This window comes from Chlamydotis macqueenii, chromosome Z (genome assembly GCF_036417535.1).
Source record: "Chlamydotis macqueenii isolate bChlMac1 chromosome Z, bChlMac1.mat, whole genome shotgun sequence".
Taxonomy (NCBI): Eukaryota; Metazoa; Chordata; class Aves; order Otidiformes; family Otididae; genus Chlamydotis; species Chlamydotis macqueenii.
The window spans coordinates 41,055,438-41,079,570 of NC_141593.1; positions in this window are offsets into that span (position 1 = coordinate 41,055,438).

Consider the following 24,133-nt stretch of genomic DNA (forward strand, 5'->3'; position numbering starts at 1 on the left):
TCCTTTGTCTGCTCAGTGGCAATATTTCTTCTCATTTTATCATTGCTAAAAGAAAAACATAATTTTTCTTGAGCAGTGGCTGACAGTTTGAGGCCAGGTCTGTCATATGACATGCCTGGCCAGAAGCTGCAGGTGTTCCTGTATCACTGCAACACATGGCTTCGCAGGATGCCACGAACTCTGCTTTATTAGAAAATTTCCAGGCAGCTCTGATGATGACCCTTACTTTTATCACATGTATTACATGCTGTGACGTTTATCCTAGCTTTCTGGAAATCACTTATTTAAAGAGAGTTCACTTATGGCTTTGACCTACTTCTTATCCAAGAAGATAACTTCAAGGCTGCCTGTCTCCACTCATATAGTCTTCACTGATCTCTTCAAGTTTTGAAGCACGAAGCATCTAAACAATGAAGAAAAAAAAATTTCTGATTATTCACAACTGGAAACTTTGTGCCTCTTTGGGACAAGCCTACATCTGGGCAGGGTGTGAAAGCAGTGCATGAGGGCTCTGTAGTTTATGCAAATCATCCTGTATGCCAACAGGTTTCCAGTACACAAAGAGAAGGAGCTGCGCTTCTAAAGACCATTTCCTATGTGTTCTTGATTGCTTATCTGTCTGACTGGGTGCCTCTTATCTCTGCCTTTTTGAGACAGTAGATAAAAGCAGCAGCTAAGTGCAATTACTAAGGCTTTGCTTAGCTGGTGACTGCCAGCAAAAAGAGGAGAGGACTAAGCAGTTCACTGCATATTAATACAATATTGAATTTTGACACCAAAACTGATTTTTTTTAAACTGATTTCTATACACTTGTCTTAGGCATTAAATGCTTTTATAGAACTCGTCTTCTATGTTCCAGTATGTGAGTTTGTATCTACAGAGACAATATAATACTTAAAGTCTAATGAGACTTGGATAAATTCCTGCCTATGAAAGTGTTTTCTGAGGGAGAGACAAGCAGCTCCTACAAGTGCTGCGGCAAGCACAGTTCTGCAGAGCATGGTGCCCTTTGTTGTATATGGAGACTGATCATTATCAGTATGAGGCAGTGTTGTAGTTTTGTTTAGTGAGGGGGGCCCTAAGGCGGTAGCTTCTGTAGGAAACTGCTGGAAGTTGCTCCCCTTTGTTCAGTGGACTCGGCTGGGCCTAGGGCAGACCCGCTGCTGGCCAAGGCCGAGCCAATTGGTGGCAGAATGTTCCGTGATAATGCCTCTGTGATAACGTATTTAAGAAGGGGAAAACGGGGAAAAAAAAAAAAAGTAGAGAAGATGTGAAGGAGCTAGGTGGAGGCAGAGGCGCAGAGGGGGAGGCGCAGGCCTCATGGGCCTTGCAGGCCTCACCCCCTGGCCTCTCGCCAGACAGCTGACTGGGCCTGACTGAGCCCAGCCTTGCTGCAAGAAGTGGAGAGGAGATGAGATGGATGATGTGAAGAGATTCTGAGAGGCATCTGCGTGCCTGTTGTGAAGAACTTTTCTTGTGAGAGGAACGGCTGCAGACACGAAGGTCAGTGAAGAAGGAGGGGGAGGAGTAATGCGGCTCCTGGCCAGGATTCCCCTGCAGCCTGTGGTGACGACCATGGTGGAGCAGGTTGTCCCCCTGCAGCCCATGGAGGTCCATGGAGGAGCAGAGATCCACTTGGAGCCCATGGAGGGCCCCACACCGGGGCAGGTGGATGCCTGAAGGTGGCTGTGGCCCATGGAGGGCCCGCTGGGGCAGCTGTTCTGGAGAGACTGCACTCTGTGGAAGAGATGACCCATGCCAGAGCAGTTTTAGGAAGGACTGTGGCGTATGGGTGGGACCCCACAACAGAGCAGGAGAGGAATGTGAGGAGTTCTTCTCCCGACCATGAAGCAGCGGCATAAAACAATGTGTGATGAACTGACCACAACACCCATTCCCTCTTCCCTCCTGTGCCACTCGGTGGCGGGGGAAGGTAGTAGAGATAATGTTGAGCTTGGGAAGAGGGAGGGGTGAGGGGAGGTTATATTGTTCTCTGTCTCATTATCCTGCTGTTTGTAGTAATAAATGAATAGTGTTCCCCAAGTCGAATTTGTTTTGCCTGTGACGGTAACTTTAAAGATTTTCTCCCTGTCCTTATCTCAAACCTCGAGCCTTTTTTCCTTATATTATCTCTCCCTATTCTCTGGGAGGGTGGAGGGAGTGAGAGAGAGAGACTGCGTAGTCTGGTCCCGATTGGGGCTGAACTACGACAGGCATGTATAAAAGGAACATTTGAAATTCTCAGTCTGTACTTGGTCTGATCATAACAGAGCCATCAACCAACCTCAGTCATAAGGAGAAGGTATTTCAATTTTCTAAATTTGCAGAATCCAAGCCTTACTTACATCACTAAGATGGAGTTAACTGACAGGTTTTCTGCTCTGCAGACTACAATAAATTCTCCTTGGAGATCTCCTGTGAGCCTCCTAATGCTCAGAATGTGATCTTGCAATGTATAAACTTTGGGAGTCCTAAAGACTAGATTAAGCATCCTTAACTTCTTCCCCCATGAAAAAGCCACTGTCTTCATGGTGCACTAAGATCAATGAAAGGGCGAATCTGTATTTGTGCAGATAAGAGTATTATCTTAGCAGCCAAGGTAAGGGACGTTTCTATCTGCAAGGATATTTCAAGGAGAAGGCCTCCATTACAGAGGATGACATCACTTACAAAAACCTTAATATTGTTTTCTGATTTCATTATAATCTTTTGGCAAGAGAAAGGGCAGTATCTCCCTTGCAAGAAAACTAGGCTTCCCCAAGTGTCACTTTTGTAACAAGAGTCCTCACAGTGCTATTGTGTTTACTTTCTTTGCATAGAAAAGCTAAACAGTGAGAACACTGGTGCATAAGCCCTTCAACTATTGAGATATTGAATTCTGATCTTTAATAAACCAACACTGATTTACTTCACTGCTTCTGTTTGCTTAGTTAAGCTCCACCAGCATAGGAAAACGCACACATAATTTAATCAGATTGCTTTTTTCATTTGATTTTTATTAATGCAGCAAGCATGCGTTGAGCTCAGTGAATTGGCTTAGTTCTCACCAGTAGAATATTCCTCCCTCAGACTGGAAGTTTCAAAAAGTGAAAAATTGCAATAAAGTACAGGAGCTTATGCGGAGATGACATGAGGTCCCTTTGAATGGGATAGGTTCTCCTCTTTCAATCATGCTTTGTGGAATAGAGAAGGGAGTATTTAAAGAGAGAGCTGAATTGTTTTCATTTCAGTGAGGCTGTGATAGACATGCCATTCTCTTTTCTCCTAGTAAAATCCCACCACTGTGGGACTCCAGGACATCTTTCCAGCTGCCTTACGCCATTCAGCATCCAGCACAGGCTGCTGTTCTTAGCACTCTCCTCCCATCTAGATAAATATAGCACTGTTGAGCTGTCACAACTAGAGACCTACAGATTTTCTTACTTTTCATGTTTTCAGTTCACAGCAGCGTTTGCCAAGTCTTTCCTATTTATTTCAGGGTCAAACCTTCAAAGAGGCACTGGCACTTATTTCTCTGTAAAGAACTGTCATGGTGATTTTAACGAACAACTTTAAAATAAAGCTAAGCATCATGTAAGTGTAATTCCACAATATGCCTGTTGTAAGCTCTGAAGACACTTGCACTTTGTGTAGAGGAGAGCTGATGAAAGTCTTGGAGATTTCGCTGTTCAAACAATCTCTACTTATCTGTTTTCGCACCAGTGAAATTGTTTATTCTATTGTGTTATTCCACCTCTATCATATTTGATTGCATTCCATTTTGTAATGTAAAGACTGAATTGACACACCCATAAATGTTATGAGTATATGTATAATATAATTTTAAAAGTCTTAACCTCTCAGGAACATCTGCATGATTCTGTTCTCAGTTACAATGTTATGGTGTCTACCTTCATCCAGGGATAAACAGGTTATGCTAGAACTGCAGGATGACACATCTCCACCTCTCTCACAGGTTTTTAACACTGGTCCTGAACATATTTTGTTCCTAAGTACTTGTATTGCTGGCCTCTTCTTATGACAGGTCTCTGCTTACTGTTCAATCCACCATGATCCTATCTGAAAGTCTGTGTGTGAACATGGCATCTGGATTGATGGGGTTTGGAATAACTCTGCTTCCACTGGAGTCAGCAAGAGTTTTATTACCTATTTCCCTGAGCAAGAGTGTTTAAAGAAACATTTCACCTTGGTCTATCTCCATGATCATCTCCTCAGTACCGAATGACAAATAGACAAGATAAATAAAGGAAAAAAAAACATATTTAAAGCAGCATAAGCAGCTAAACATTTTTAGCCACACTCTTCAAACTTAAGGGCAAAAGAAAAATACACCTAATGAATAATATCCCACTACTTAGAAATTTTGAGCACCTAGAGGCCCTCAAAATCCTTTATGTTACTCTGATTTCATAAGACATTTTCGATGAACTTCAAGTTAAAGTGCTTAATGTTTCATGAAGCATGAAGACACCTTGAATTCTTTCTAAGTTATGACATAATTTACCCACACAATAAATTATTTTTTGAATTCATAATGTTATTAAGTACTTAATATTATAAATCCATTATCAACACAGAGATTTCATCATTTCAACATGCTAGACAGAATGCCTGGGATTGCCCTGTTTTTGTACCATAAATCATCTTGAAGGTACTTCTGTGTTCTAGAAGTCAACAGTTTCAAAGACAAAGCTACCCTACCTGTCCGTTATTTTAAATGAACATTAAAAATAAAACCTCTACATTTCATTAAGATATGCTGAAGGAAAGAAGTAAAGCAGGAATAGAAGAGCATTCACAACAAGGACCAACACTGAACTTAGTTACTTTCCATTCCTTGATCTGCAGCACTTGCTGAACATGCACTAGCATTCCCCTACAGAGCTGAAATACCTAGCCATGTGGAGACAGTTGTATCAGAAGTACCAGTATGAGGCTGATTTTCATCTAAAAGCTTCAGTTTCCAGAGTTTTTCCTATGAAAGTAGCAGCTGGGTTCTACTAAATCTCTGGTTTTTATAATTTAATTTCACATGAAACCACTAACAAAAGAAAGAATTTAAAAAGCAACTTTTGTGGAAGGCTGTGCAGCGAATAGAACCCCAGAAATACTCAGTGCATGCTGTAATACATAATAAAATGAAAAAAAAAACTGTTAAAACATTCTAGATTAATTTTTTTTTTACTCCATTGTTTTGCTTGGCTTGCCACAAAACCATATACAAAAAGGAAAAGAGTTATCCTGAATTATTTGTAGGAATTTGTTCCTTTCATGAAATAAGCCTGTCATGAAACTAAAATGTCATCTGCTGTAGCAAACAGACGGTCACTCCATTCTAACAAATAGCTCTGTCTTCGATCTGCTTCTCTGCCCACCTGATGGGATTGCAGAACACTACTACAATGATGGGCCATTCATATTCAAGATCTTGCCTCCAAGGGTCCTCCTCCAATTTACACTCAAAACATTCACTGCTCCCTCGTACGACACATCAGATTTCTGTTTATGAGTATTCCAAATGAGTGTTTTCTGGATGCTATTCTGAACGGTGTAATGTGAAGCCTATTGGCATTCCACTTTTATGTACTGGAAGCTGGAGATCTTATTCAGAATGCGTGTGATACTGGAAGTATCTTGTCAGCCAAGCTTGGCCATGAAACAAAGATGCAGAAAATACTTCTCATGTAACTCCTTCAATTCTTAATCCCTCAAAGAAGTGACCTTCACACTACATTACAGCCAGGCTTTCAAACATATGTATTTGCCTAAAAATGTTTCAGATTTTGTTTATGTGTAACATTCAAGGGGAGGGAAACATAATGTGTCAACTATTTGTAAGAAGGTCTGGACTTTAGCATTTTTAAAAATAAAGTGCCCACAACATTAAAAAAAAAAAATCAATATTTCCAACTCAATCTTTTCAAGCACACATGCAGATGTTCCCGTGAAGGATTCCACCCTGGGGGCTAAATTGGGTGTTACAGCAAGTAAATTATATCGTTGTGTTTGTTATGGCTATGTTCAAAGTAATTTGGGTAAAATTGTTTATAGTTCTTTGGTTTAAAAAAAAAAGCAGATAAAAAAAAATCTGTTAAAGTCAGTCTATTTTAATCATAAGAAACCATGCTACTCACTTAGATTCTCAGTCTTTAATCCTCTGTTCCTTATGCAGCATCCATGTGCAGTCTCAATCTGCAATTCTGAGGCATAATCCCATACAAGTACAGTATTAAGTTCCATGATAAACCTGCCAGAGGAGGGCAAAAAGGATTAAACTGCTGCAGTTTAACAAGGGTTCGGCGAATGTGTCACTTTAAAGCATGCCAGGTTTTGACATGAATAGTTACTTGCAATCTAAATGTATTACTTATCTAAGTATTAATTACCTACTGGGAAAAAAAAAAAAAAAGAAAAAAAAGAGTAGTAGCCTGAATTTTACAGTATGGTCATTTGTAAGTAAATTTGCAAAGCTGTGCACAGGGAGCTAAGAATAAACCCCATTAGTGAATAAATGGATTTGCACATTTTATTCTTGCATACTACTTGGAAAATGTACCTTTTCGTGTCTTAGCCTGAAGATCCAATGGCTGCTTTAGAGCTGCTGTCTGCTAGTACCTGGAAAAGATGCTAAATTTCCCCGTTGCCTGTACGGTAATGTCCAATGTTTACAGGAAAACTATCCCAAAACTGAGAATATGTAAAATCTTTTTTAGCTAAAGACCATGTAGAAGATATCATTGAAGCACAAAATAATGTTAAAGAAGTGTGAAACTCATGGTGCCTTTAAGATCCTAGTAAAAAACAGGTTACTGGAGGAAAAAAAAAAAGAAACTTTTTTCAGACATTTCTGTATTCTTGAAGACTTTTTTTAACACCTAGTTTCCCCCTTTTTGATTTCTTTCACTTCTTGCATTTGTACTTTTAAGTCTATTATCTGTTCCATAGTCTCAGTATCATTTTCCATTTATCTCCTCCATTAATATGCTTTTTTGCTTTCCTATAACCTCTGTTTGCAGTATCAGGACTATGTCTTACAGTTTGACTGTTTTAATAATCAGTCGTTCATCTTTCTTTTATGAACTATCTTCCATTGTTCTTTTCCAAAGCTTTATTCTGCCAAAAAGTTTCATTTCTCCTTCCTCCATGGGACACCTGTGAGTATTTTTAAGCTATGCCAGCATTCCTCTACCCAAAATCTAGCCCTCTACATATTACAACAAAAACAATGCTATTCATTTGCATCAACTCTGCCTTTCTCAGGTTACCTTCGTGATTTTTCTGCTTTGTTGTACAAGCCCATCTCCTGCCTCATCCAATACCATCCATCTGGATGCCTTGTAATGGCCTGTTATGTCAGTGCTCCTAATTTCAAATTAATATAATTCCTTTCTTTTTCCTCCCTAATGTCACTACTAGGTCCATCTTTCATTCTGAGCCTCCCTTTAGCACTATTGTCCACACTCCAGCACTTTCTTCCAAAAATCTCTGCCTCAAGCTTCTACCCTCTACTCCTCTTCAAAACAGTGGTATTTCTTTAGCCTCTGTTTCTCCTTCAATCCTCTGCAAGCTAGTTTTTAGCTATCCTTTCCAGAGAAAAAACTCTCACTAATGACGTTTTACATTTTATTTTACAATAAATAATTTAGGGGCAACGTTAATAATGCACAGGAAAGGAGGAGAGGAATTAAGAGAGACAGGAAAAGAGGAGAAATTTTCAGTAGAGAATGACAAGAAGATTGAGAGATACAAATACATTTCTCCTTATTATCTGTTCTCCAGAGAAAAAGACTCATATTCCAAGAGTGATATATAAAGGGAAGCAAGATGAAGTCTGATGCTCAGTAAGTGAAGGACTGGGTAGTGGGAAGAGGTTCTTAAAATGGATGAGGATGAAGTTACAGAGGAAGATCGTAAATGAAACCAAGTGGGCTTTTCTTTACTAGAGCTTGAAAAGAATGAAGAGTGACTAGCCACCTCAAGAAGGGGTTATGGTTTCACAGTACTTAGGATAAGACAGGCAGCAAGAGATCATTATGCACTTTGAGAGCTTCCTATTTTTTACGTCAATAACTTCTCTCAGATACCACACACACTTGAATTGACAGCAAAAGTAGTCTGTTGTTTCGTCAATACGTATTGAAGCAGCTTGATTTAAAGTGCAGTGTTTCCACTAGTAATTCAAGTATTTGAAAGCCGTGTATGATTCTGCTTAGATTCTGCTTCTGGCAGAGACTAATGAAATGCAAAATGGGTACAGACTGTTTGCCATAGTGCAGGGACCATAAAGCAGAACTCCCCAAGTACTTTCCAGAAAGTTTGATCAAAACCAACATTTTCTGTGGAAACACTTACTCTTCTGGGAGGAAACTGAAGAGATTTTCCATGAGAGAAAAATTGAAACCACTGCTCTGGAAGTGAAAGTGAAGTTTAGAAGAGTCTTCCACAAAAACTGCTGGGCTTGAACCAAGTTGCCTGCTCCCAAAAAGATGAAAGGCAAAAAGGCTGAGTGAACTGACTCAGTCTTTCACCATCCACAAGGCTGGAAAATTCCTGCCAATATCTATCTACCTACTGATTAGAGTTTTCCAGGTGGGCAACCAGAAAATCCAGCAGATTGTTTCTCACAGTATATATTCTGGTTTTGTTAGTGAGGGGGGGCCTAAGGTGGTAGCTTCTGTAGGAAACTGCTAGAAGTTGCTCCCCTTTGTTCAGTGGACTCGGCCGGGCCTAGGGCGGACCCGCTGCTGGCCAAGGCCAAGCCAATTGGTAGCAGAATGTCCCGTGATAACGCCTCTGCGATAACGTATTTAAGTAGGGGAAAACAGGAAAAAGGGGAGGAGAAGATGTGAAGCAGCTGAGCGGGGGGCAGAGAGGGGGAGGCGCGAGCCTCATGGGCCTTGCAGGCCTCACCCTCTGGCCTCCTGCTGGGCAGCCGACTGGGCCCAACTCGGCCTGGCCCGGCTGCAAGAAGTGGAGAGGAGATGAGAAGTGAATAAGATGTAAAAAGGATCCTGAGAGACGTCTGCCAGCCTGTTGTGAGGAACGGCTGCAGACGCCAAGGTCAGTGAAGAAGGAGGGGGAGGAGTAATATGGCTCCTGGCCAAGATTCCTCTGCAACTCGTGGTGAAGACCATGGTGGAGCAGGTTGTCCCCCTGCAGCCCATGGAGGTCCACGGAGGGGCAGAGATCCACCTGCAGCCCGTGGAGGACCCCACGCTGGAGCAGGTGGAGGCCTGAAGGAGGCTGTGGCCCGTGGAGGGCCCGCTGGGACAGCTGTTCTAAAGGGACTGCACCCCGTGGAAGAGATGACCCACGCCGGAGCAGTTTCACGAAGGACTGTGGCCCGTGGGAGGGACCCCACGCTGGAGCAGAGGAGGAATGCGAGGAGTTCTTCCCCTGACGATGATACAGCGGCGTAAAACAACGCGTGATGAACTGACCGCGACCCCCATTCCCTTTTCCCCCCCCGTGCCGCTCGGGAGGGGAAGGTAGTAGAGATAATGTTAAGCCCGGGAAGAGGGAGGGGTGGGGGGAGGTTATCTTGTTCCCTGTCTCATTCTCCTTAAAATCTCTTTCCACTAGAAATGTAGCAGTTCTGATTTTCTAGCCAAGGGCTAGTACTAATTCCTTCTACACCTCTTTCAAAAAAAAAAAAGAGGTAATCTTTCCACCTTTCAGCTTTCTAGGGATAGCAGTATTTCTTTTCTAGTATGGCAAGTGGGTTGAAAAAATGCAGGATAGTTATCAAATGCTTAGTTTAAATTACCTCAGCAAATGAAAGCCAGTGAAAATCCGTATCCTTCTTGTTAGCTACAAATAAAATGCAAGCAGCAATGGCATGATTTGCCATGCTTCCTGAATTAGGTGGCCTTTTTTTTTCCCATGCATACATAAGGAAAACTAAAAATACTAAATATCTTTAACAAGGGTTCTTTGTGTAGAAATTTTTGGTTCAAATTTAGGCCCTTTCCCTCTCTCCTCCATTCCCCAAAGAACTGATCGTACTGTGTCACAAATGAACTCATGACATGTGACTTGAAATTACTTAGTTCCTTGATGTACCAGCCGGCTAGCTTGGAAAATAAGCTTTGTCTTAGATACTTTAACTTACTTGACCAAGCTGTATAAAACCAAACATTTTAAAGAGTTTTATGAGGTGGAGAGAATGGTGAGGAAGTGCTATTATCTACAAAATTTTGAATGTTCTATTTCCTGCTGAAGGGCCTTGTGAATGGGCAGTCTACAAGAATTTCATTACATGAGAATAGAAGGTTTAATTCTGAACTTTTTAACCAATTAAATTTTTAATGTTTCTCTATAACCATATAGGTTAAGTAGATCCACTTCATATAAATATGTTGTATCAGTTTACTTACAATAAAGTAAAACCCAAATCATTTAACTTTGTACACTTAGGAACTCTTATTTTACCTTAAATCAAGTTCACTTCAGTTAAGTATTGAACTGGCATTTCCTAAACCAAATCCAGTTCAAACAAATTTGAGAACATCTGTAGAGACACATATGATGAGCAGTTAGGACATAAGTATTGACGAAAATAACAATGCAGAAAAACCCTAGCACATCTATAGGACAAATTAGCTCACGGAGTCAAGAATACTCTTTTTCTGTAAAGAAGTTATGCTATGAACAGTATTAAACTCATGCATCTATCTTTTAGGAAATACCCAAAGCAATAACAGCCCTGGAATCCTTTGTGTATAGCTTTGCTGTTTGAAGAGTTGGAATCACCATATCTTCATTCTTCTTTTACTTCTTCGCTCTGAGATAGGGAGCAGCCCAGGCCACACACACTGTTTTTCTTACTGTTGTCTGCTCTCAGCTTTTGTAGTATTTATCTAGGTTCTGGTTAGCCTGCCTCTTACGTTTGTAAGTGAAAGGACCCTCTACTGACTGAAAAGCTTTGGGAAGTCCTGTCCTCTCTATCAACAAAACTAGGAGCCAAACTCACTGAGCCTGCCTGGAGGTGATCTACAATTCTTTGTCTTGTAATTGAAGAAATCAGAGGGATGTTTTAACTGCAGCTCATAGGCTCTAAAATCTGTAGCCGTCGATTGGGGAAACCAGATGGCAGTACTGCAAATAGTCTTACTTTTCTGTTTATCTGAAAAATTAACATTTTGCACTGGAAGGAAAGCTTCTTAGCACCCGTGGTGTAATTTTTGTTGAAGCCAGGTTGAAGCTTGAGCACAAAGTCTTTTTCACCTAAATATTCTCTGAGTGCATATGCCTTCAACACAAGAGGAGCTATGCTCCTAAACAGGGTTGTGTAACTGAAATTACCGAAATCAGCTAAACCATGTCAGCCAGCAGTGCAGACAACATAACTTGGCTTAGTCCATCATGTTAACCTGGGCTGCTAACACAAGTTTGTTTTTACTTCGCTCTTCTACTGACCTGATCCTAGTGTGGGGCAATTCAATCAGCAGTAATGCAGCCACAGCACCTGGGAGCTTCTGTGTCATTGTGCAGCATCCCTGTCTCCCACATCATAGCTGTCTGCTGCACTGTGTTGACAGGATCTATGTTTCTCTTAACAGCTCTACAAATCCACCAAAGTACATGTAAAAACACTAGTTTTAATCTTCTGAGAAACATTTTATTGTAATCTGCTCCCAGGTGGGGTTCTGAACTACCACTGAGGAATAAATCCTAACTAGCTTTGATTTTTTCCAAATCATATTATTAACGTATATTAATATACTTAGCTTACTCCCTTCTGACAAGATGCTTTGTAGAAGAGTTTTTTAAAGCAGTTATACAATGATCTTGAGCATTGGAAAAGTTTCTATGCATACAGTTTTTAAACACTCTTCATTTTCAGAAGTCAGTTATGAGAAGGGCAAATAATAAATAAGATTTTCTGAAGTTGGTGAATATTTTCAACTTCTATTGTCGTTTCATGTGATGGTTGAAACCATCACCTGCTGCTTTACTTGTGCATGCATCACTCCCTATGACAGCAACAGAGAGAGGTGGGATTTCTTAGACCTCGTTTCTCTGACACAGCTGAACTGGGTGGCTCTTTGAGCTGAGAGGTTTATCCTTTCAGCACTACAATGCAATTAGCCTGTCGTTGTTTTCTGCAAATGTTGCTACTGCAGCTTTGCAAAGAGCCTCTTGGCCTCTGAAAAATGCTTCGTAGAAACCAAGTTTGAATTTTGAAAAGGCTGAATTTGACTTAACTTACAAAGAAAAGCACATGCTGGAGAAAGCAGGAGTAAATTATCTTCTGAAGTATACTTTAGTTCCCTCACACCATAGCAATTGAGTCAAATCTTGCCTCCAACCATACTAACCTTTAGTGAAGCACCTTTCTTCAGAAAAGATTCAGCAGATCCATGTTGTCTAATACATCTTTTGTTAGAAGTACAGTCAACTTGCCACCATGCCACTTTAGTAGAAGCAATCTAAATTCTCCTAAAAGAAACCACTATGGTGTTCTAAACTTCAGTCATCTGCCCAGACAACACAAGTCCTTAGCTGCTGCGTGAACCTGCACAGCACAACCAAGACAATTCACCTAGAAGCAAATATTTCAGTCAAAACTTCCCCAGTGCATATCTAGAGCAGCTGGAGTGCACCAAACTGAACTGTCACGTGATGTCACGCTATTTGTGAGGAGAATTGACGAGCAGGATCGGAAAGTCAGGAAGGTCAGAAGGGACTTTCGTTGGATTAGTAACTTAACAAGAGAGACAAAGATCACTTTGCGTTGCAGCTAATGCTGCACCCTAACACCAGCTGTGAGCAGTCCTACTGATCCCCTAAGCTGCAGACTTGGACACAGTAATGAGAGAAGTATGATTCTATGATTCTAAGTAACATGTACAAGAGTGCGAAAACCCGCTGTGTTCAGGGGCAGAACAGAGACAAAAAGGCAGACTTATGAGCAGTCACTGGATGGCTAAAAGCGTGTCCCCCATTACCTTCCAGAAAACAGAAAGCATGTTGCTTTCTTCCCCACTACGTCTGATGTGTAGGAGCAATGGGAGAATTTGGGGCGTGGGTTAACAGCAGCGTGCTGCCTTCATCCTTCAGTAGCCACTGAACCACATCTAGGCAAAAAGTCCTCATATAAAGCACAGAGTCTTACCACCTCACTAGTTTCTGTATTAATACACTAAGCACTCAGGAATTTTTTTTGTTTAATTTCCACAGTTTTGGTGTGAATTCATTGATTAACCCAGTAAATTTGCTAATGAATATTTTAATAGCGTTACTATGCTGCATATGCAAATGTAGTCGACAGAGTGTCACCTGGAAAAGAACTACTTCAGCGTTTGATTGATTTGCGATGCAGGTTTTGTTTTGCCACTCTTTCTCTTCCTCTAGATCAGGCAGGTGGCTTTCCAGTAATAATCACGTCCTTAGCCCAAGTCAGCATGGAGGACAACTTCACACAGGCAGTGAAGGTTAAATATTTTTAACATGCAAACAAAATGAATTTTTAAAAGCTTTAAAATAGCTTTGGATTCAGAAAACCCTTTACAATCCGTGGGCAGTTGTCTTTAAGGAAAGATGCTCTTGAGTTATTCACGCTTCTCATTTGTCAGTTCAGAGATTTCTCTGTCTCCTCTGCCACATAGTCTGTATAATTTAAGGTGACTCACTGTACAGGAAAGTTCACCTTCCATTAAAATGTTTTCTTTAGTAAGCACTCTTCTGGAAGTGCTGTAGTGTAAACACGAGTGGCTAGGAATACGAACATTTATTAAATAGTACTGATGAATTTTTCAATACCTAAGGGAGAGCAATTCACAGCTCAATCATTCAGGCCTTTTTAAGTGCTGCACAGGACAATTCCACTACATCTTCCATTAATATTTAATTGCCCATTTTATTCTGTTTACCTTTTTGGTTAATATATAATTTAAAGCCCTTCTACTAAAAAGGAGAGGAAAAAAAAGAGAACAACTGTTAGCCTGCTTTTAACAAATCTCTGGTGAGAGCTTTTACTTCATTTAAAATTCATTGCAAAGAATTTTTATTTAATATCAGTAACACAAACCTCAGGTATTAAAGCAAAACTTGGAAGCAACTGTTGCGTAACAGTCCTGACATTGACTTAGATATGACTGACAGCAGTTTCTGACTGGCAGCCTTCAACAAAGCAACTCAGCAGCCTGGGATGATGCCACATAGCCTGACCACTGGAAGTAAGTAAAAAACACCCCAGTGTGACAAAAACCACTCCTGTTTCATGAAGGTTATTCCACAGGAAGTAATAATCTTCACAGTTTTGTTGGAGAGGGAAAAGAGATTGGAAAATATAATGAAAACACTTTGTTCACATTTACCAAAATGAGGAATATTTATAGCTGGATATGTCACATCCTGGTGCTGAGGAAAAAAGATGCTAGATTAATAGGCCTGAAAATATTTGTATACTGCAAACTGGATATGAAAGCAGTAATCATGTAAGAGTGTTACACTTGCTCTTCATTGCCAGTCGTTGGAATATCACAGCTGATCACAATCAGGAGTCTCACAGAGAATGATTGATTTATTAATAGCAGTAATAGAGCTGATTTTGAATTTGGGACAAATTTAATAGCAGCAGTACTTAGGCTTCGGTTATTATTGTGGAAATCACATGCAAACTCAGATAGACTGAAATATTGGCGTAAGTGTGGTTGTTCTGAACTATTCAGAGGCTGTGGGTTTGATCTTGCCTTTTCCGTAGTCTTTATTATATCTAAAACACATTAGGAGTTTATAGCTTAAGATACTCTTAGCACTTTTATCACCTCCTGCCCTAAGTTCTGTGGAACTCCAGACACACCTTAGTAGCTGCCTCGTGGGCTCCCGTGGCTTTGCACAAGGAATATTGCATCAGTACAGAACAGACAAGTATCATTTGCTCTGAGAAATAAAGGAATCGTTACATTGCTTACCAGATTCACAATCCTTTTGCAGTCTCTATTCATTTAGCAAGCATTTTATTTAAAATTGTCCTCTCTATCTGTATTATCCTTAGATGTGTCAGATGGATAGATAGATAGATGCACAGACGTAGAGGTGTACGTTTATACATAGAATGGTGTGTGAATACACACCTACACACATATACATACATATGTATAGAAACACTATTTCTTCTGAAGAGCTACCCTTCAAAGAAACTGACTTGCATCATTTTACAGGAATAGTAAATCCTAGACACTACTGTGTATGCTCTGAGTTTCATTTAGTATTGTTTTTCAAAATCTGGTTACCAGGAAAAGGCCAGCGAGGGTACCGTGTGTTCTGCCCTAGCAAAGAGTTATTTGTGGTTTTTTCAGCTAAGATATGTCAGGTCATCTCACAGCCAGTGCTTACCAAATGTCTGTTCAATATGGTACAGAATGCGAGAAAAGATAAACACATTGGTCATGTCATATTTTCTACTGATGTAATAAAATGAAGATGATTAATATATTTTCATGCACATAACTTCCACCTGTAGCTAAGCCAAATTAGAGCAGAAGATGCATGCAATATAAGATCGGAGGAAGAGTCTTGATCTGTTCAAATGTTGATAAGTTCTTGAAAAATAAGCAAATAACTTTTAAAAATAATTAAATTCCTTATCTTTTTCAGCTCACTCCCTTCTTTTCATTATCTTTTTCAATCACTCAGGGTACATCTACACAGCATAATGTTACAACATGGAAGTAGATTGAGATGAAGTACTAGAAAGCTAGTGTATCAAGCAACCATTTTGGGTCGAATAGGCTTTGCTTTTCAGAATTAAGTGTAACATAAAAGACTAGTATATTCATATTCACAAGATCAGAGCTTAACTTATATAACAACCCGATAAAAGTGAGAAAATGTGACCATACCATACAAACTTAGCTACTATATATTTTTTAAAAAAAATGCAAGGAGAAACAAAAAGTATGAGCAGAGTAGAACAGCAGATCAACAGTCTTCAAAGAGGAGATGTACCTAGTAGAATACATAGAACTGGAAAATGTTTAGCTTTGCTTCTAGTACCTGTTCATCAACCTTGGGAACAGACTAGGCATACGCAATGGCATTATCTGTGACCTCACTGCTTAGAGTTAAAATCTCAAGGTGACAGTGTAAGGCTGCCTCTTCTCAAGTGAACTAGCTGAGAATAATTAGCATTTCTGGCCACAGTAGGGGCAACCTGGGCAAGGGCAACATTGGCAGGAGGTCTTCATCTTTAATCACCGGATCAGGAACAGGCAATCAATACGATCATGGGGAAGGTCACTCTGTATTTGAATCTTCAGACTTTATGATAGTCTGGAAAACTAACCCAAGTCTGGCTGAAGTTTAAAGGAAAAATGTCTCCATTAAAAGCAAAACAAGACAACCCATACACACACCCTCTTTCTCTGATCTTAACAAGAGATATTTTGAATCTTCAGAACTTCCGTGCAGCAAAGCTTCAAGTAGGTGCAAGGTCAGGAAACAGTAATTTCCTCATTAACAATCCCAGCCGTGAGGATGCAATGTGCTGTGACATGCCTGCTAAGGGCCCCTCTCTATGGCTGCCGTTTCCCGTGACCTCCAGGAAAACAATATGTGGTGCCTACCTCTACTCCAGCTCTTCCGTCTGTTTGGAGCTTGTTGTACAGAATAAGTGCCAACCTCTTAACAGTCTTATTTCCCCTGTCAGCCGACCTGAAACACTAGTGTTCTCCAACATGAAGGGCATGCAGTTTGAGATAAAAGCCTGTCCTACCTGAACTTGTGAAAGTAATGCTTAAGCTGTAGACTCACCTGATGAAACAAAATGTGCTTTTATTAGTAGCTTTGTTATAGCCTGCCAATGTACAAGAAGTTTTGTTGTCTTGAGTTGTGTTTTTAATATCAAATTTAGTTGCCTGCCCTACACAATAAATAACTAGATCTTACTATTTTATTTACATTTAGCCAGACAGTAAAGTGTATTTACTAGTTACGATCTATGCGCGGATATCAGAGTAATCGATATTATTTGAGAAAGGTTAGTAAGCTTCATCCAATAATCAGAGATTACGTTTGCATGTTAAAATCAATTTTCAGCGGAGAACCAGTAGCTGCTTTACTTGGTCATCTAAGCAGAGCCTTTCTAATTTGTTTTATGGATGTTCTAAGTTTGTCTGAAAAACAGATAGGCACTGCATGTTATGGATCTTCCTGCGTTCTAGGACTATCTGCAGGCTGAAGGAAGGGAAAACGGGAAAATTCATTCTTTTGATGTGGTGCTTCTCCATGTGTGGTTTATTAAATTATAAAAATATTTTTGGCTGATTATTAAATTATTTTCTGATTTTTTTTATTTGTTTCCTTTAACATGCTGTAAATTGCTAAACACAGAGCTGTTTAGAAGCTGTTTCAAATCACTAGCTGAATTTCACATTCCCTCATGCTTCCTCTCTAGACTTAGCATGTGACTAGTTAAATACAGCCTATTCACATCATTCTCGTATTAAATGCATTCAGATTCTATTCTCTTGCTCCTAGAAAGCTGATCCCAAATGAGATGCATCATTGCTTTTTTTAATATTTGTAAAGTCAGCTGCAAGTATTTTTTAATGTCCCTGATATTTTCAGTCTGTTATCTCTGATTTCCCTGGCATTAGCCAATGTGATTATCAAACCTCACAGTTTTACTGGTAGACCTTCTGTACCAGTAAAGCCTTTTCCTTTCAGGATTGATAGTATGCTTTGTTCAGTACTCGTTACATAAGCATAGACTCTTAACTTTGGTCACATGCTTGTAATTTTTTAGAATTTCTGCAGTCACTTCTGTGGATTACACAGAAACCGCCAGTATAGATTTCAAGCACGGCACTGGAAGTTAAGTATACAAGAAGATAACTTGGGCTGGTTCTGCCGTGTTGTGTAACTTCAGCTGTTGTTAAAACACTTTTTGAAAATTTGTGCTGTGTTCCCAAGCAAATCACATGTATTTTTTTTTCTCACCAGTTTTCTCTTCCAAAAGGGTGATACATTGGCTGCACGCCATCCTTCAGAAAATCAACTCACTGTAGCATGTTCAGGTGCCCTTGTGCTGTGCTGCCTGATGATGACAAGCAGTGGGGTGAAATGTGACAGAGTTGGAGTCCTCTGAGGAAATAGGTACCTTTTAATTTCCTTTGTGGAGTACGGTATCTAGGAAATGTAGACAATACTGTAAGTTAGAAAGTAATCACAGCACACCCCTTACCTCATCCTCAACAGTCATACAGGAGGCGTCTTACTGATGCTCATGGGAATCAGTACATTGATCCTACAGCATGTGAAATCTGCTTTGACTTTGTCAGACCCAGATAGCAATCCTGACGCTGCCAGGCTGGGTATTTACAGAAAACTGTCTGCTCATGCTGCACCTTCTGCTCTGTTTCACCCTAAGCAAAAGCAGGACACTACATTCATTCCAGACATATAATAATAAAGGTGTGATTCAATAAAATGTTTGAAATGGATCAGTCAGAAATGTCAGCAGAAGCCTGGATCTGCAAACCTTTTGTAGCACGCACTTGTGACAACACAGATTAAATGTGAAAGAGAAACGTTACTTTAAAACATCACTAGGAATGGGCCCTGTGCTTCAATGCCTCATCTTATGCAAATACATTACCTTCTTGAAACACAGTATGTCCCTGTTTATCCTTCTGCCTTTGTGACAGGATCACGTTAGTAAATCGAATGTAATCAGGAATTAGCAGTGAAGCTTTCAAAGTACCTTCATATGAGTAGAGGGCGCTGCAACAGTCAGTAATTAAGAATCACATTCATTGTTCCTATATAAGCACTTGTGCACATCTTTATAGATGTTCCTACATGTAATCTTCCTGATAAGCAATGGTTTTAAACGTATTTGTGAAAGAGGTTGATCAAGATTATTTCTCCTGTAGATATTTCTGGAGAGACTACACACATGCTGCAGACATACTTCATAAAGTACAGACAGCCAATAGATGGGGAAATGCTCATGAAGACGTACCACATGCAAATCTTGCTGCCACTGAAATCTGTACTAAAAACCGTTACTGAATCAGAGGAAGTAGTATGGCACTCAGCGCTATCCACAAATAAATATTTTTTTTTCTCTTACATATAGGCTAGTTTCTTCACATATAAACTTCACATAAACTCTGAAAAAGTTATAAGTACACAGAAAGTTTCAGAAAAAGGACAGAATACACATATGCTACATACATCTGATGATGCTATTTATTTCCAACACATACAAGAACTGATTCTTTACATAGTCTTGAAATGATCACTGGAAAGAGAATAAGTGATTCTGTACTGGGTATTTCCTTGAGCAGAATTAGAAATTCCCTGATGTGTCTTCTCTCACCAGTTAGGAATAAAGATGTATTTTTACAGTTAGTTCTGAACGGTCCACTTTGGCTCAGATGTAAGTACTGAGCTTCAAAAAGCAGTGCACATCACTTATGACATAAAATGTCTAGTGTCAACACTAATTGAGTTAGTTTCTTTTATCCTAGATGTGGGATAAAATATAATTAACACCATGGATATCCTTCCTCTGCATCTAAGAGTGGGTTAGGGCAATAAAATACACAGTGTGTGTCTCATCCAAACTGAATTATGAAGAAAATGAGATACAATTAAAACAGATACTTATAATTTCCAAATGAGTTTCTCAGAAAAAAAAAAAGGGCTTTCCTTTAAAAATACACTTTTAAATACATGTATTTAAAACAGTATAAATCTGCCTGTTTGGCAGGATACGTGCTTTCCTACTCTAAGGCTCATGTTTCACGGCTTATCTTTGATAGTGAGCAGAAGCCAAAGTACATTCTTCTGTACTGAAACAATATGCACAATAGGCATGTCACCAGAACTTGTAGGATAATGAAACAATGCTTTCTTGTAGCCATTTGTCTCTTCACATCACTTTAATTATTGTTACAATCCAGTTTCAGGGCTTAATAAGAAATAACATTAGGTAATATTAATAATAATATTTAATTAGATGATTTAAGACTCAGTTTGGAGTTGGATTTCCATTAGCTTAAAACAAGTGGAGACATGCATGTGTCGGAGAGAAGGGTGGGGAGCAAGCAGAGAGAAGGTTATTTATTTTGCTTCGCTTGACTGGCTACTAAGTGAGAGGAAGATGCACCTCCCCAGCTCTGTTACATACAGCTTTTGCTTTTTCTCCTGACTTCCCCCACCCCCCAATGCCCAAACAGACAGGAAAGTTACTGCCAGTGCTAATTTAGATAACATCTAAAGCCTTGCCTGAAAAGGTAAGTTCAAATTATGAGGCGATCCGTTCACATAGAGAGACCTTGCTCGTTAGATTAGTGGTGGATTGGCTCTGTATGACAGCCTGTTTGCTAAAGGTGAGCTATCTGCATTTCCAATGCAGGCAAGTCTTATCATCATTTAAAGAAAAAAATAAAGATGTCATTTCTCTTGTTTGTCACAGAGTTCATGTAATATTCCTTCTCAGTTTTCTTCATTGTTGACTTCTTAGGGAAATAGCAGCAACTGTGTACCTTCGAGTGAGACACCTAATTTTGTTATGGATGAACATAGTGTTGTGACAAAACAGTGGCACAGCTGTCATAACAGCTGTCACACATTAATCATGACAGTGACAAATAGCATAATTACTTTATCTGGAATGTCTAGCATGCACACTCAGTATGCACCACTGCAGTGTAAGCATATCAAGCATGGTTTAATTAGAAGACATCAATACAGGTTAGTTAGACATGGTCTTGGAGACACTGATACAAAATGAAAATAAAATTATTTATTGGTTCCTTTTTAGGGACACTCAAAGACCAATTACTTGGTCGACAAGGTAATTTGAATCTCTTTTGCTAATCTGTCGCTTTGATGCCGATTCTGCATGGTGAATTGAGCTACTGGCACGCATGTGTTTTGACCCAAAACCTCAGCTATGAACCATGTTCAATGGTTATCCTTTCTTCCAAGGTGGCATAAATACTCACATCTGTCCCACATCCTTTGATTGAACAAGATGCAGCAAAATAACAAGCTTCATTGTGTGCTGCTGGGTAAAACTTTTCTTTCCCACAGAGTCTCCAATGGAGATAGAATAGTGAAGCTTGTGTCACAATGTATGCTCTGGATTCTGCTACTGCACCTGCCAAGGCTTAGGTATTATGTAGCAAGAGCCCATTATGAAGATAACTACCATTGAAAAATCAAATCCAGCTCAGGCTCTAATTTCAAACAACCCAAAACACTAAGAGCTAAGTTTTTTTTTCAGGACCCTAACCGGTTCAACGTTTCTTTACTTTAGCATCACTTTCTGGGTACACATGCGTATGCAGGTCTGCAGCTGTTTTGTTTAGGCTTTTCTCAAGATAAAATACACCCCCAAGTGAGCCAAGGCTCACTTCACACAGCAAATTCCACTGGTAATTACCAACTCATAGTATTTTTACTTTTTGCTCTAGATTTGTTAAGCTCTGCAACTCATTGAATTCACTTATTGAATTTCTAGGGGCAGTTCATGAATTGTACTGAAGCCGACTCAATGAAATATTAATGAATCAATTTCCATAGACATGGATTCATTATCTCACTGGATGGCATCAGAAAACAGTCCTGCAGGCAGTATCCTTCCACCTGCCTGCCAGAGGATTTCATTTTATTATTCAGTTTTTAAAGCCCACACTCAGACTTCTTGATAAGTTTAGACCAGTAGCTTTTCGGTCTCTTGCTCCAAGACAAAATTAAGGGGGAAACATTGCAATATTATTTAGCTGAATCTCAATAATGCATCAAATGTGATTTCCTATTAACCAGCAAAGCAAGATTGTCAGTGATGTGTTGCACATCGCAGGAAATAAAGATTTTTCAAATGCAAGAAATTCTTTCAAAATATGAAAGCAATTTTTTTTTTCATTAAGAGCTATAAAGAGAAAAATTGCAGAGTATTTCAGTAATTGGTTTCTAGGGGTAGAAAATTTACATTAGTGAATCCAGGATTTAATGACTGGATTTAGGATTCTTACGCTTCTACAGAAAAGCTATGTGCAGCTATAGTCTCCAGAAAAGCACGTAACATCTTGAAATGGTTTCGCCCATATATATTTTTTAAGACACCCCATGGTTACCTTGTGATGGCTTGCATAATTACTCGTCTGTTGTTTAATAAGCACACATATACCAAACGAGCTGCTTGCACCTGATTTTTCTCTCACATGCTTCAGGTTTGTAACCAAAATCATTACACTGACTTCCTCTAGATTAATCATAGAGGAAGGACAAGTGACTCATCTTCTTTGGCATTCTGGATTTGGTGGACCAGCACATGAGGTTCTGCCAGGCCCATAAAGCAGAAACCTCACCGTCAGGATAAACTACTTCCATTAACTTTGAGTTGAGCTAAACATTGGACTTTTGCATAAATTCGTTGCACAGCCCTAATTTTTAGGGTATTCTTTGGCATTTGCAAGCTAGAAGATGAAATTCCAAAATCCTTCTTTGCTTGCCTAACGTGAGAGTGTTAATGAGGGAAGTCTTCATTCTTCCTCTATTTGTGTTCATCAGATACCTCACAGAAGTACTCTTTCCCTAACAATGGGAACCAGCAGGCTTTTGGTGTGAAAACTAGCAGAAGCCGATTGTATTTATCTCTTTGGCTAAGAGGTTTATTATTTATCTTCCCTGTTGCAGTGCCCATGTGGCAGCACTGATATTGAGCAGCTGGACAGATTGCACCCTGGAGCCACATCTGCAGCTATATAGATCAACACCACTTTCATTGCCTCAGTGCTGGAGAAGTTTATCTTCTGTCAGCTAGATTTACTACCTACTTCATGAATTGTTAAGGGTTTTCCCTCCCCCTCCCCCAATTTGATTTTCAAAGCATGTTAGTGTAATCTGGTACTGATTGTTAAAAATTGATTAGTTAAGCATTTGCTTACTTTTTTTTTTCTAATTAATAGGGACTTCCAGTTGGGTTTGTAATGATGAATCTTGAAAGGTGAAGAGAATAAACAGCAACTGCTCAGTGAAACTGGGAAACTGCTAGGGATAAAATAGTCTTATCCATTGTAGATCATAGCCATTTCAGTCATTTCTTAGTATCAGAGCTGGCAGTAATTACTCACATTAGGACTTCTTCCCTGAGAAAGTCAAATCCTAAATAATTTGCTTTCTGGAAAGAACACCAAAAAAATGCATTCTGATGCTGATAGCAATCACATCCTAATAAGATTCTGTATATTTTTCTAATAATTTATTTAAGGTATAACAACTTGGTATAGACCTGTGCGCCTAAACAGTATTACCAAGTTTCTATCCAAATGGCTGTCATACTAGCAAGGCAGAATCCAAGAAAGCATTTAGGCTAGTTCTCAGGGCTAGTATGGCTGCAAGATCCTAGGTTTTCTTCTCCTCCAGGTATTGTAGTAACCTCTGGAGCAAGTTCCGCATCTGCCCTGTGACCCAATAAAGCAAGAAGGTCTCAATCAAAAAAGCAGCTCAAAGTACCACTGGAAAAAAAAATAATCTTTTTATCAATCTGGTAACTCAGACCCAGCTATATTCAACATGCAGAACATTTAACTGTCTTAGCACAGCTCTTACGCACTCAACTTGGCTTTGGAACACAGTTTTCCCTGCTTGTCTGTGGACTGGTCCTTGATGTCAGTGGACTGCAGATATATCAGAGCAGATATCTTCTTGCATTTTTTAAATTTCATTGCTTACAAGATGAAAAATGTTGTACTGCTTTCCCACTTTAAGGAAGACTTTAAAATAAAATATCAGAAAACCAGGAATTGTCACGTTATTTGAGGTCAGTTCAACTCAGGAAGTAAAAGCAGTGTTTATACATATGCAGGCTGTGTCCAGTTTTCACCTGTTTGCAGACCAAACAAGTTTACTGTAATTCCAATACTTTTGATATAAATCAAAATCAACTGCTATCAAGTGGTATCTCACCAAATGTAGATTGTGTGTGTACCTAGTTAACAGCACTCATCTTTGGTTGCTTGAGCCTCCTTCCCCAGCTAATATCTTAGTGAATCTAAAACTGGAAGTTGTGGGTATCATACCCCACCATGTAAGATACCTATATAATGCCACAGTTCATCATTAGTATGCTCTCTGCAATTCTAGGAGATCAGATCTCCACTGCAACAT